Source organism: Procambarus clarkii, chromosome 13, assembly GCF_040958095.1.
Source record: "Procambarus clarkii isolate CNS0578487 chromosome 13, FALCON_Pclarkii_2.0, whole genome shotgun sequence".
NCBI classification, from domain to species: Eukaryota; Metazoa; Arthropoda; class Malacostraca; order Decapoda; family Cambaridae; genus Procambarus; species Procambarus clarkii.
In genome coordinates, this window is record NC_091162.1 from 22,036,420 (window position 1) to 22,051,926 (window position 15,507).

A 15,507-nucleotide genomic window follows, 5' to 3' on the forward strand; every position below is an offset into this window, starting at 1 on the left:
GGCAGACTCTGGTGGAGCAAAGCGCCCAGAATCGTGCAGCAGCAGAGGCGGCTCGTATTCAGATCCAGGAGTGAACTCGTGTGAAGGACTGGAGATTCCTTTTACAGCTAAATAATATCAGCACTGGCATTCGCTGACGATCTGGTTGTGGCAGCAGAAACGGCTGCTGGACACTCATAACAAGTATTTGCCACACACTGCGGGGCTCTGGTCTTAATGTAAATGCTGTGAAATGCTGTACGCTAAGCATAGCGATTGATGCCCATTGCAGGACGTGGCATGTCCCCACCAGGAAGGCATACTACGTCGGGGATGATGAAATCGGTAGGTTGAATGTGGCGGACGAGTATAAGTACTTATGAATAATTATCGGGGCTAGGGGCAGACGCTTATCCTATGGTTCCCTGTTTGAGGATGGCCTGACAAACATCGCTAAGGCGCCACTCAAACCCCAACAGAGGCTATGCCTACTAAAACACCACCTAATTCCCAAAATGAACCACCGGCTTGTTCTCGGACGCGTGTTTAAGACATAATTAGCGAGGCTTGTTCGGCGGCTGCGGCATGCCATTCGTGACTGGCTGCGGCTGCCTAATGATACTCCTAATGCCTATTTTCATGCCAACGTGAAGGATGGTGGACTAGGAATACCAGACTTTGCCACATCAATCCGCCTACAGAAGAACAAGCGGATTGGGGCGTTAGTAGAGTCAGAGGATCCAGGGGTAGTGGCAGTGGCTCTCCTACCCGTGTTCCAAGCGCGAATGCATCGATATGTAGACCTGACCACGACCGCCCAAACCCCTTCTAACAGAACGACTGAGCGCTCTAGAAAGTGGAAAGCAAAACTGTATAGCATGGTCGATGGTGCCGGCCTTCCGTCCTCTTGTGAGGTTCCAAATTGCCACAAGTGGGTCACATCCGGTACCTGTCTGCTTAGCGGAGGAGATTTTGCTCATGCCATCCAGATTAGGGCAAACGCTGTTGGCACTCCGTCAAGAGCTGCTAGGGGTAGACCCGAGGCTTCTGGTCTCTGCAATGCTTGCCAGAAACCAAGGACCCTGGGCCACATATCCCAGGCATGCCACAAGACACATGGGGCTCAAGTGAAACGTCATGACGATATCACCCGGTTCGTAGCTGGCCGCCTGCAGCAAAGAGGTTGTGAGGTGGAACGTGAAGTCCGTATACCGGATGGAGGGACCTTCTGTAAGCCTGACATAATAGCTTGCAAAGGCGAAGAGGCCTTCATATTAGACACCCAGGTCTCTGCTGATAACTTCCCACTCTCCCGTCCACATCAGAGCAAGTGCGACAAGTACGGCACCCCAGAGATCCTTCAAAAGGTCAGGGAATATACCGGGAAGCACACAGCATCCGCCTCGTCAATAACCCTTAATTGGAGAGGAGGATGGTGCAAGGAGAGTGTGCGTGGTCTACAGAATATGGGACTCACCAAGAGCGACATTGAGATTTGCTCTGTGAAAACCCTGACCTGGATATATTCCATCTACAAAATATGGTCCAAGACCACATCTAGGGGCAGACCACCTTAGTCCCAGGATCACCGTGCACAGGGTGCATAAAGGTTAATATAGTCTTGCTTAGGTAAACTGCAGCCAGGATAGCTGGTAGCCTAATCTAATCTAATGGTAATCTAAGCAGAGTCGTCATCTGGAGTACCACTTCTCCAAATGGTGTTTCACAAGAGGGTAGATGACCTGGCCAGAGCTCAGGAGTGGGTAAGGCAGCGGCTGGAGGAACCCCCATGCACATACATGATATCCCTCCCTATCCGGGGTCTTGTTAGGAGCTTTCACTATGAATAATTTTTTCCATGTATGCCGATGTCAAGTCATCAATCCTGCCGCATAGGCAGCTTGTTGTTTTGCCTTCAGCGTTATTTCTTTTTTAATGATATACTGTGCATTTCTTCCTTTGTGTGCTGTGTCCCATATAAGAAAAAAAACAATACAAAAGAATTTTCCATTTTGTGTATGTTATTTTCGTGTGTTATTAGTATCATCTTAACTCTTGTGGGTTGTGATGAGATCTGCCATTTATATGTATTTTAGTTTGTGTTTGATAGGGAATTAGGTATGCTTAGGGGTGCCTTCTCGCCATGCCCTGTGGCTGGGGGGATTGGTGCCCTGAAGCTACATAAACACCCTATAACGGCGCCCCCCCCCCCCCCCCGAAGTGGCAAGGGGAGTTAGGGGGACAACAATTACACAAAAACTTATCAGAATCTTTAGTAATAGCTCCCTAAATACTGGGAATGTGTCTGAACTGTAAAAAGGAGTGAGACACAACAACGAGCACTCCATATCTGAGCAAGCAACTAGTAATATTTACAGCAACGCTCTGGCATAAAGTTAACAACATCAAGCTGCCATTTCATAATTAAAACATAAAGCCTAGTCTCAGCAAGAGTGACTCCATCTGGCAACAGTCACATAGGCACCGGTTCTCTATTTCAGAATAAGTTATTAATTGTTTTAGAGCGTAGATTAGCCAATTAACATGCTTTATTACATTAATACTTTCTTATGTAAATTAAGTTGTTAGGCAGCGAGGCAACGCCTCATCATCAGTAAGTTCTGACCTACTCATGCCGTATCTGAGCTTATATTGCCGAATATTCAAATAATCAGAATTGCCATACCCATAAATTTTAATTATCAGTTTATTTTATTGAATACAATTCTTGTATGCAAATTTACATTTATCTTTGTGTATTTATACCTTTTCTGCAACAGCACAGATATTCCTAGGGCTAAGCTAGAGCGTGCATTTACTTCAGGTCCTAAAATATGAGCCTTATCAGTGCTAACAGTCATAGAGCTGTTATATAATATTCTTGTTTTCATTTACAAGTTAATGTGTGGTGTACCCACAGGAAAAAATTGTTCTGCAGTTTATGAGTCAGATCAGCCTTCAGTAATGGGCTTGTACTGCTACAGCCCATTTCCACTATCAAAGTCACAGAGGAGTGGACTAATAATCTAGCATAGGAACCTCGCATGCAGCTAAGAGCTTTTAGTTTTGTTCTTTATCAATAGTTACAGAATATTATTTAATTTAATTTCATGGTTCTAATAACCACATATTGGTTCCTGTGTAATTCTCCTCATGCCTCCAATCCCGGTATATTCCCCCACAACATTCAGGTTGCGACCACAATTATAATTTCAGTTCCCTGGTGGATGGGTGTTATCCTAAGGTCACCCAGTATACTATCTTTCTAGCTAATGACGTTTTATGTTTCCAGAGGTGACATAAGGAGGCGATTGCACTGAGGGAAGGGCAGTTCACCTTGAGCAGTCCAAGACTCTTGACTTGGTCCTGTGAGAGAACAAGGTGGCCACCATCGGTTATAGCAGTGTGTTAGCTGCTGATTTATGCAGTATTGTATGGGCCGATGTACCCGGGATTGGCTAGGAAGAGTTACAAGACGACAGTGGTGCGTCTGTTGAGAAGTGCTACTAGTGAGCGACTAGAGACTTCTGCTAAGTGGCTAGCTACCCCTGTATGTGATTATTTGAGACCCCCTGTCAGCGTGTTGCTGAAACCCTCTGCCAGTGTGCATCTGGAGAGCAGGGGGGGGGGAGTATTGGCACATTGTAATGATACGGTGTGTGTGGACTGGCACATGTTGAGGAAGGTGAACTCGCTGGTGTTTGCCATTAAGTGTGAACTACGTGTACCTGGAAAGTGGATTCACCGGGACTTGATGAACACTGCCGATGTATTGTGTCGACACTGTAAATATGTGTAATAATACTTTAATATAATATATATAGTGGTGAAGGTGTTAATATATTGGTGAAGATGTAATTGTGCATTGTTTATCCCCCCTTTTATTCTCTGCACTACTACCTACCCCAGCCAGTTCTTGAAAACTTACCACTGATATTGGGGGTTGGATAAAGATGAAGAGGTTATAATATACATTAACAGCAAGAACCCGGTTATTGGCCCAAAGTGGCCGTAACAGCCAGCATCGAGGGCCAGCAACATGGACGAGCAACATGGGCCAGCAACGAGGGCAAGCAATTAGGGCCAGCAACGACAGCCAGAATCATGATACAGCAACATAGTCTAGCAACATGGGCCAGCAACATGGGCAGGCAACAATGTCCAGCTACATGGGCCAGCTGTTGGAAATTTACCCACTATATCTATATTGTTATATAAGAAATGTATTATTTCTATATCATATCCAAGTCATATCGGAATCACTTTAGATTCATTATATCCTACATCTGGATCCTACATGACAATGCCACTATGATCACGTACGCCATAGGGCCCTTGGTGCCTATGTGACTTTGTGCATGATTTCTCAAGGATCTAGATGCTTCGAGAATAATGTCTTAATTAAAAAACTATTGGAACATTAATCAATTTCCGGTGAGGAATAAATCTAATCCTTAATAATAATTAATAGTACAATCCAGGACTACCAATAATCTAAGTCTTATATCTAATTATATTACAATCACATCTTATCTCAGTCATATGTATAGACAGTAAAAATAATCAATAAATATGTATTGAAAGCAACCCTCTCTAGGGAGGAGAGCGGAGCCAACTCTAGAGAGAAGCGACCAAAGGGGGTAGGGGGGTGGGGCCATACAGACCTTCCAGTCTGTATTTATCATGTGAGTTACAATAGGTAATGACAATGCTTTAATTCATATGTGTGTTTGAATTTGGAGAGAGGTGCTTGACATCCTGGAGGTATGAAGTGCACTATAGACCCTCAGGGTGAATCGAATTCATTCACCAGCCATGAGATCTATGCTTCTCTTTTTAATTTGCCTAATGCAGTTATGCTTTCCTATCCCAATGAACTCCACAAGTCTATAACTAATAAGACCAGATTTATGTGAATCCGGAGAGATGGGGAGTGGACATGATCACCACACACCCGGGCCACTGCCACCTTAGAGGTGGTGACATATCAAGGTCACCCTCAGTCGACACCTTACCAATATGGAGGGTGTTGATCGACATCATTTGCTATCATTGAGTTGCTGATTTAAGAAAACCGAGACGTCAATGGAGGATGCGTGTTAACCTTGCCACACATCATCCTACCTGCAAAACTGAATCTAGCTTCTGGTAGATGTAGACAGCTAGGTGCAGAGCCCCGAGGATGACTGGGAATGGCTGGCGGGTCACGCGGTATTCGCGTTTGTACTCCTGGACCCAAACCATTTTGAAGCTCAGAACGAACAGTGCAACAGGATGATAAGATTCAGAGTGCTAATGTAGTGCTATAGTTGAGTGCCACTGTAACTTTAAATGTCTTTAGGGGTTCCCTACCTAACCCCAATGTTTTCAGTGGCTGTATATAAATTATCTATTGTGAGTTGATATTATATGAAGTGCACTGGGTGGAAACTCCAGTGACCATTGTTGAAGAACTGTTGACCTACAATGGGAGTCTGCAGTGCTGAGGACGAGAGGTCAACAAGATGCAGGACTGACTACAGACTAGTAAAGGAACAAAGAAGAGTTATCCACTCCACTGGGCGATAGTGTTATTTGGAGTTCCACGGGATGGTACTGCGGTCCCTCTGACAGTGATTTGCAATGGTGGGGACGTGATGCACGACACATCACTTGTACATACACTCACAACTATTGCGCTTACCTCCAACACCCTCCTCATAACACTTGCACTTACCTTCAACACCAATCACTCAATACTTGCACTTACCTCTACCACCAGCCACACAGCACTTACCTCCACCACCCACTACACAACACTTGCACTTCCGTCCTTTACAGCCAGTCGTATACACGCTCTCACCCGCCGAACACAACGTCTTGCAGGACCCTCCACGCTTCTTGCACTTGCTCTTGGTTTTGCAATCTGTTGATGAAGGACAGTTTTACAACATACAATATCATGTGTGTATATAGGTAGGCCTCCACGAGGCAGGTAATGGAGCCACCTTCCCCATAGTCACTTCGGGAGACCCGACACTACTCTCAGTGGTACGGGAGCTTCTTATAACACGTCTAAGTGAAAGATCACGAATACTAACTTTGAATATTTAGAGTTATACTAACTTTGAATATTCAGAATTATACTAACTTTGAATATTTAGTTATACTAGCTTTGAATATTTAGAGTTATACTAACTTTGAATATTTAGAGTTATACTAACTTTTGAATAATTAGAGTTAAACTAACTTTGAATATTCAGAATTATACTAACTTTGAATATTTAGTTATACTAGCTTTGAATATTTAGAGTTATACTAACTTTGAATATTTAGAGCTATACTAACTTTGAATATTTAGAGTTATACCTAACTTTGAAATATTTTGAGTTATATTAGGATTGAGACTGATACCAGGTAATGATACTGGTTAACTCTCACAGCGTATGTGTGTGTGTGTGTGTGGGTGTCTGCGTTGTCTTTATGTTGCTTGTGAGGTTATTTCTCTGTAAATGTTTTGATGTGTTCCTGTTCGTTGTGTGACATTTTCAGTATTATCTGCCAACTACTGTAACTAAAGAAACACAATATAAAACAAACAGCTGGATGAAATGTTTGCTCTCACACAATAGTGGCTTACAGTGTATATTATTCGGACTTTATTTTGGTATACTAATGGCTACTTTACTGGTGCCTTGGAAAGGTAAACAAGGCAGGTTCAGTGGCAGTTAACCCCTAGTCTGCAAATTGCATCAACTAAGGTATAAAGTATTCGTGCTGGTTTTCGGCTCCACAGGTGGTGCGCTTGAGTAGTGGTGGAGTAGATGTGGTTGGTTCGGGCTCGGTTTTTTGGAGCCATGCCAGTGCGGAGTGAGAGCATTTAAGGATGGGTACTATGTTGCCTCACCTGAAGAGGACTAGCTCGGCTGGTTTAGTTTTTTCCTTGCCGGTGGACCACACGTTAGTTGGTCTTGAATTGGTGGACGTGCTCCGTGTCAAGTTGCCCGATCTGATGGGAGTTCAGCTGCATCATGACCGTCGTGTGGTGGTTAAGTTTCTCCATCAAGCTGTGTTTCAAGAGTTCCTTGGTCAGTGTGATGGGCGTTCTTTCCCTCTGCCTGATGGAGCGGGCTCCGTTCGGGCGGTTTATTAGAGTGTGATTTTGACTTATGTGGTGGAGCGCCGTTCGAATTACCGGATGAGTTTTTGACAAGGCTCTTTGGGTGATTTTGAAAAGTGCTCAGTATCTGGTGGAACAAGGTTTCTGACGGCCACTGTGTGGGGATGCACCAGGACTCTGACGATGTCCCTGCCTGCCATGAAGTGTCCTATCTTCGTTGTCCCTGATGGTGTTTACGTTCTGCTTCCTGTATAGAGGTCAGCCCTGTACGTGGTACCGCTGTGGTCTGGAGGGTCACCTGGCGGCTGATTGCACCATGGTTGAGGCAGACCGAGTGAATATATTCAGGAAGGATGATTTTCCACCCTTTACGACTCAGGAAACGCCAGTGGGGGGTGTTGGATGGAGGTGTTGTTCTGCCTCCCAGTCTTCCGGTTTAGGGGCCGGAATGTGTCGATCCCGGCTGTGGCCTAAGTGTGTTGTGGCAGTGTCGTTGCTACCCTGGTGTGAGTTAGACGTCTAGGCTTACCTTCCACATGGATTTACTACAAAATGGGTACAGGCGGCTTTAAGGAGTCCACAACCTAGCAGTGATATACACCATCTAGCTATTGGAAGCTTTCACCTAGGTTACTATATCCATTGTTCACCAATACCTGAGTTATTCTTTCAAACTCTCTACTCACGTTGCTCCATTAAGAGCAGTGGGTAAGCGCTCGACGAATATAAGCATTGGGAACACAGGTTTTGTATCTTTGGGGACACTCACTTCTGCCGTTCAGACATAGTCCCATGTTGGTAGGCTTAGTATATACGCTGGTGCTTAAAGAGGTTCCTGTTTTTGTTATTACTACATCCAAGAATGACAGACTGTTATTTTCACCATTTTCATGTGTAAATCGGAGTACTGACTCTCTCTAGATGGCTTTTTAGATCAATTCTTTCGTCTTTTACTATGACGAATATGTCATCTACATAACGGCAGTATACAGTTGGTTTTTGTTTACTACTGAAGACTCTGTCTTCGATGGTTCCCATATAAAAAGCCAACAGTGGCTTGATAAAAAAACGTAAAGTAACCCCTCACCAATCTGGAGCCCTTGGGAGATGGGGATATTTGAGGTAAATACCTCAAAATCTCTATCTCTTTTAAGGGTCTGATGTGGTGTAGTGGGCTAAGGCGTACTAGTTATAGCAGCTACTGGAAGGTAGTTGTGCTTTCTGGGTTCGAGGCCCACTGGTGGGTGTTGTCTAAACTTTGTTAAACTTCACGTGTGTGTGTGTGTGTGTGTACTCACCTATTTGTGCTTGCAGGATCAAGCATTGGCTCCTGGATTCCGCCTTTCCAGACATCGATTGTTTACAGCAATGACTCCTGTCCCATTTCCCTATCTTACCTAATTTTAAAATTATGAATAGAGTTTGCTTCCACAACCTGTTCCCCAAGTGCATTCCATTTTTCCACTACTTTCACGCTAAAAGAAAACTTCCTAACATCTCTGTGACTCATCTGAGTTTCCAGTTTCCACCCATCCCCCTCGTTCTCGTATTATTACGTGTGAACATTTCGTCTATTTCCACTTTGTCAATTCCCTTGAGTATTTTATATGTCCCTATCATATCTCCTCTCTCCCTTCTTTTCTCTAGTGTCGTAAGGTTCAGTTCCCTCAGACGTTCTTCATATCCCATCCCTCGTAACTCTGGGACAAGCCTTGTCGCAAACCTCTGAACCTTTTCTAGTTTCCTTATGTGTTTCTTCAGGTGGGGGCTCCATGATGGCGCGGTATACTCTAAGGCTGGTCTCATGTAGGCAGTGTAAAGCGCCCTAAAAGCCTCCTCACTTAGGTTTCTGAATGAAGTTCTAATTTTCACCAGTGTAGAGTACGCTGCTGTCGTTATCCTATTTATATGTCCCTCAGGAGTTAGATTAGGTGTCACATCCACTCCCAGATCTCTTTCTTGAATCGTTACAGGTAGGCAGGCCCCCTTCATTGTGTACTGTCCTCTTGGTGGTCTATCACCTGATCCCATTTCCATAACTTTACATTTACTGGTGTTGAACTCCAGTAGCCATTTCCCTGACCATCTCTGCAACCTGTTTAAGTCCTGTGGGTACCGACCTGTGAGATTTATATTTATTTAATTTATATGAATTTATATTTACGTTAATTTATATACTTCGATAGCAATTTGTATAATCATAAGTGGACTGTATTTCTGCAATAATCTCAATCTCACAAATCGATCCTCTACACATTAGGGGGGGTTTATATTAATTGAATATATATGCAGCCAATCAAACTACAGTAATAGACTACATACATTGAAGAGGTTCCTTATCTTATAGTACAGCAGGTTAGTCCACCAGGTATAACTAGGGTGTAGACACCAAATTATCCTCTTTGAGGTAGCTTCCATCACCCAGTAACTGATGCACAAAGTCTTGCTTCCTCGTCTTGACCTGTCAAAAGGGGGCTAGCTGTAAAGCCAGAATCCTTTATATGACAAGCTATATCAGAGAAAACACTATACAGTACATGGAACATGAATACCTGGCTTAATTACCTTTAGTTTGAGGCGATTTCGTGATCTAACCGGCTAACCCTACCCAATGACATTAATGGCCACTAATGATAGATAAACGGGTTTCGGAAAGAACACTTAACTTGAATTTGTTGACAGCGTGTTGAAAATGGTACACCTTTGGTTTCCATAACACTACGTCCAAGTAAAATTAACAGGAGCCGTATTTGCTCCCGTGTGCCTCTGGTCTAGTATCAACAATGGCTGCCCTCCTTCCTCCACTGACGCCTGGCTTACATTGTCCAGATTTCAGAAAGTGATAGAAGGGTCACATTTACTCTACTTTAATATTGATAATTAAGTTAATTTATATAAGATGTTTTTATGATGGTAAAGTCCAAAGACTAATGTATTTAAGAATAATTCCCACCATAATAGGTGGTGAATTATAATAGTGTGTGGTGATGATATCCCGTTTTCTTTAGACGGTAATTCCACTACAAGTTACGTTTTCTATGGGTTAACTTGTTGGTAATACAGCTATTATCTGTATGATTATTAAATGGTGTCGGATTTTCCGACATAATTCCCCAGGGGGCTGCTCACGGGTCGAAGTCCTCTTTAGAACAGACGAACACCGATACTCCTCCTTCGAATTATTTGATTAATTTGATGTTAGTTAGTAGTTAGTAATCACACATTTGTGTGTCTGTTCGTACAGGACGGATGTCCCGTACTAGAGTTCCAGGGGTTAGAAGTCTAATGCGATTTCATTTCCCTGTCAACTCTTGAAAGGCTAATATTCAAGCCTAATTACATATTATTTAACCCAGAAGACTGAATGTGATCAAGTACTACAGTCAAGTATGATTCAGGGACTGCAGTGAGATCAGTGACATTAGATATAACTTGAAGTTTGTTCAGGTAACTAGTCACTGATATATAAACACTGAGGCCCATGGAATACATCTTGATTAAATAATAAATGTATCAAATCAGTCATCAGATTTATTACGGTTTAATTTAGTTAATTGATTCAGAAGATTGAATAGCTCATCATTAAAGTAAAGTATGGTTCTGAGACTGCAGTGGGTTCAGTGACATTGGTCGCAGTGACTTGTAGCTGTTTTAGGCTACTGTTCACTGATTTGCCACTGAGGCCTCATGAACTCATCTTCAGCTTCAAATGATGATACTAACATCAACCTCTGTTACTATAGTCAGCTGTAATCTCCTTAGTATAATGCTACTGGAGAAATATAATCAGCTGACAAATTTAGATTTCTATTGGTATTGTTTATCTGCAGGCATAGATCTCCTCAGGCTTGATACTGGGCCTGAGAGTAATTTACCTCCTGCAGAGTTTAACATGGTTATGCCCTGATATTTAGTAGGGCTACCGATGAATCGATGACAATAGTCTGTCCCTACAAGGAGACCGAAGTCGGTGAGGTGATCAGACTTAATATTATCTGCCAATTTATTCCTCTATTTCTCAGGAATTTGGCTGTTGCTCTCAGACCTTGAACTTGTAGGTCTACTGGTATTTTGTCCACCACAATGGCTTGTACTCGACAGACGTACCTGCCTAAACGTACTGATGGTTGTACCACCTGGTAGACGAGGTCCTGCATCTGTTACAAACCCTGAGATGTTGAATGACGTCTGGGCTACAGGCCTTAATTGTAGTTCATATGCCAACTTTTTAGTGACAAATGTTCTCTGGGATCCTTGGTCAAACAACCCACGGGTATGGACCTTGGCCCTCTTATTCAGGATGGTAATTTGGGCAGTAGGCAAAGTCGTATTACCTTTAGACTTTGCCGATTGGACACTCTTTGTTTGTTGCACCTTGCAGTACTGTACTGTAGTGGGAATGCTATCTTCCACCTTGGGGTTTGGAGACGTTCTTTTGGTGTCTCTGCACAATGCTGCATGGTGCTGACCTTTGTTACACCTATTACAAGGGTGTAATTGGGTTTCACAATCCTTGATGTTATGTTTCCTGAGGCACCTCGTGCAATGTTGCAAATCTTTGAGTCGCTCAACACGGGCGTCACTATCAGGAAAATTAGAGCAGTGGTACATTGAATGTTTCTCATTGCAGACCAAACATGTTACATAGCTTCCAGTACCCTTTGGTGTCACGTTCTTGGGTGACACAGTAACTATAGGCTTGGAGGGTCCCACTGCATATACGCCCACACTGCTACTGTTCCACTTTGGTGTTGAATTATATTGTCTAGATTGATTTGGAGTACCTTTGGTACTCTGTGGTTTACTATTATTGGTTTCTGAGGGTTTACTTGGTGGTTTTAATTTGTCATGTGTTCGTAATTGATGAACTACTGACTTTAAACCTTCAGATATTTCATTCATAGATAAGATGCTTTTATTGTAATGAGCACTCATTTGTCTCAATATGTCCCTAGGTATTTTCTCTTGGACAATTATTTTCAAGACCCACTCAGCCCCGTTTGTATCTGCTGTCAGGCTGAGGGCATTGATCAATGATTCTACCTCCAGCTTGAAGACTTGGAGTGAATCAGCTGAAGCCTCCGGTGGGGGTAAATGCAACAGCTCATGAACTAAATGTGATGTTCTTACTTCTGGATCAGCATAATTATCCTTGAGGAGTTTTACTGCCAGATCATAGCCGTCATTAGTTAATCTCAGATGGGATACTACTGTTTTAGCCTCACCTGATAATTGGCCTTGCAAATAAGAGAATTTACTACTCTTTGGTAAAGATTGTTTTGAGTCTACAAGGTCAACGAATTTGTTCCAAAATTCGTCCCAATCTTCCTCATCTTTTCCTGAGAAAGTGGGTAAATTAATTGGAGGGAGTCGAGCTTCTGCTTGACTCGTATTAGATGCAACTGTTGTTGTTGTTGCTGTTGCCTTGTTCTGGGCAATTTGACATAAGGCTGTAACGTGGCCTGAGTGTGATCTTCATAACTCGCAAGATCAACCATAATGTCGTCTATTTCTGTTTCTGATAAATTGGTGTTGGCAAGTTCAGCCACATATGTTGCTATTTGACATTTGATTTGCTCAAATTTACCTGCAGCTGCTTGATAATAGCTTTCCAGGTCAGCATAATCAACTTGAGATTGTTGTGACAAATCTTCACATTTCTTGATCTGTCTTGTCAAGTGGCCTTTAAGACCTGCAAGGGTTCTTTTCATTCTCCCTGCATTATCCATACTGGTTCGTTGGTGAAGCCTTGTGGGACTTGTACTTGGGCTGCTCATAATACTGAACAAACACTAATGGTAGCCTAGGGTAAAATGCACTCACTAGGCAATAATCCTACCTCTACTAGAGGTTAGCACTTAAAATTAATACACATTATATATATATACAATCATACACACTAATGATTTGAGTGATAAACCAGTGTCATGGAAGTGCCTTTAGGTTAGCTCTTCTATATCACCCTAGGATGGTAGAGACACTAATTAATCACTCAAAGGTGTAATGATCATAAGTAATTTATTATATATACAACTCAACTCGAGTTGATAAAAATTACACCCAAAATAGGGTCTGGACCATTCATTAATGGTGTTAGGTTGTTGAATATAGTACAACTGACTATGGTAATAATGGGACTAGGATGAACAATAATAGTTCAACTAGTCAATTTTAATATCCTACCCTGTTGTGGGTTGGCAATTAGTAAATATTATACTGTGATCACTAGTGCAATATATTAAATGATTCTCTATTTTGGAGAAATAATATACACAATTATTGATAATAGCCTCTTAATTAGCCTCTATGAAACTTCTAATATTATCTAGAAGTATTAAATATTATTAGTGACCTCGCGAAATAAACTCCACAAAATTCGTAGATAATCTCTCGCGAAATGTAACACCACGAAATCCGTGAACAATCTTGCGAGGACACAGCCACTAATTTGGCTGGCTTCTATATTAGCGCTGTCATTTCACTGAATAACACACCACCAAATCTGTGGGTGTACATGAAACCGCTGATGAGGCTGAACTCAGTTGAGGGGGGCTCGTGAGCTCCACGAGGCAACGCCGAAGTCATTGACTGCTGGCTTTGTTTAAATCACACTGCACTAGTATATTTAATGAATCCACTGGTTAACTGGTTCATCCGGTACAAAGATGACCAAATGTGGGTTCAAAGGATCAAATAATCCGTCATCCGGTTCGAAGGACCAAATAATGTGGGTACCGACCTGTGAGATTTATATTTATTTAATTTATATGAATTTATATTTACGTTAATTTATATACTTCGATAGCAATTTGTATAATCATAAGTGGACTGTATTTCTGCAATAATCTCAATCTCACAAATCGATCCTCTACACATTAGGGGGGGTTTATATTAATTGAATATATATGCAGCCAATCAAACTACAGTAATAGACTACATACATTGAAGAGGTTCCTTATCTTATAGTACAGCAGGTTAGTCCACCAGGTATAACTAGGGTGTAGACACCAAATTATCCTCTTTGAGGTAGCTTCCATCACCCAGTAACTGATGCACAAAGTCTTGCTTCCTCGTCTTGACCTGTCAAAAGGGGGCTAGCTGTAAAGCCAGAATCCTTTATATGACAAGCTATATCAGAGAAAACACTATACAGTACATGGAACATGAAGACCTGGCTTAATTACCTTTAGTTTGAGGCGATTTCGTGATCTAACCGGCTAACCCTACCCAATGACATTAATGGCCACTAATGATAGATAAACGGGTTTCGGAAAGAACACTTAACTTGAATTTGTTGACAGCGTGTTGAAAATGGTACACCTTTGGTTTCCATAACACTACGTCCAAGTAAAATTAACAGGAGCCGTATTTGCTCCCGTGTGCCTCTGGTCTAGTATCAACAATGGCTGCCCTCCTTCCTCCACTGACGCCTGGCTTACATTGTCCAGATTTCAGAAAGTGATAGAAGGGTCACATTTACTCTACTTTAATATTGATAATTAAGTTAATTTATATAAGATGTTTTTATGATGGTAAAGTCCAAAGACTAATGTATTTAAGAATAATTCCCACCATAATAGGTGGTGAATTATAATAGTGTGTGGTGATGATATCCCGTTTTCTTTAGACGGTAATTCCACTACAAGTTACGTTTTCTATGGGTTAACTTGTTGGTAATACAGCTATTATCTGTATGATTATTAAATGGTGTCGGATTTTCCGACAAGTCCTCTTGGAGGATCCTACAATCCTCATCTGTCACAACTCTTCTCATTAATTTTGCGTCATCCGCAAACATTGATATGTATGATTCCACTCCTGTAAACATATCATTTACGTAAATTAGAAAGAGGATTGGGCCCAGCACCGATCCTTGAGGTACTCCACTCGTTACTGTTCGCCAGTCCGACTTCTCGCCCCTTACCATTACCCTCTGGCTCCTTCCTGTTAGGTAGTTCCTCACCCATGCTAGGGCCTTTCCGCTTACTCCTGCCTACCTCTCAAGTTTGTAAAGCAGTCTCATGTACGGTACTGTATCAAAGGCCTTTTGGTAGTCAAGAAATATGTAGTCTGCCCAGCCTTCTGTGTGCGTGTGTGTCTGTGTTTACAGGATATGTGGAAACTGGTCAGAATTGCATTTCACCTTTGTAAATGCACATTAATGACACTATGTGAAAGACACGTCGAACACTTTATGTAGGACAGACGTAAATCTGTGTATCTATGTATTTATACATATAGGATAGATTAACATTTTTAAAGAACTACAATCGTCTTTTGTCGTTGATTGTTCAATAAATCCCTGAACTATATGTTTAACAGATCTTTCACCCTGTCCATGGAGGACAGAAGAAAAGGTACATTTGCTGCTTAGCATTGTAAATGTGTGGCCACGTCTGTGGTAGAAAATAATAATAATAAAAACTGTT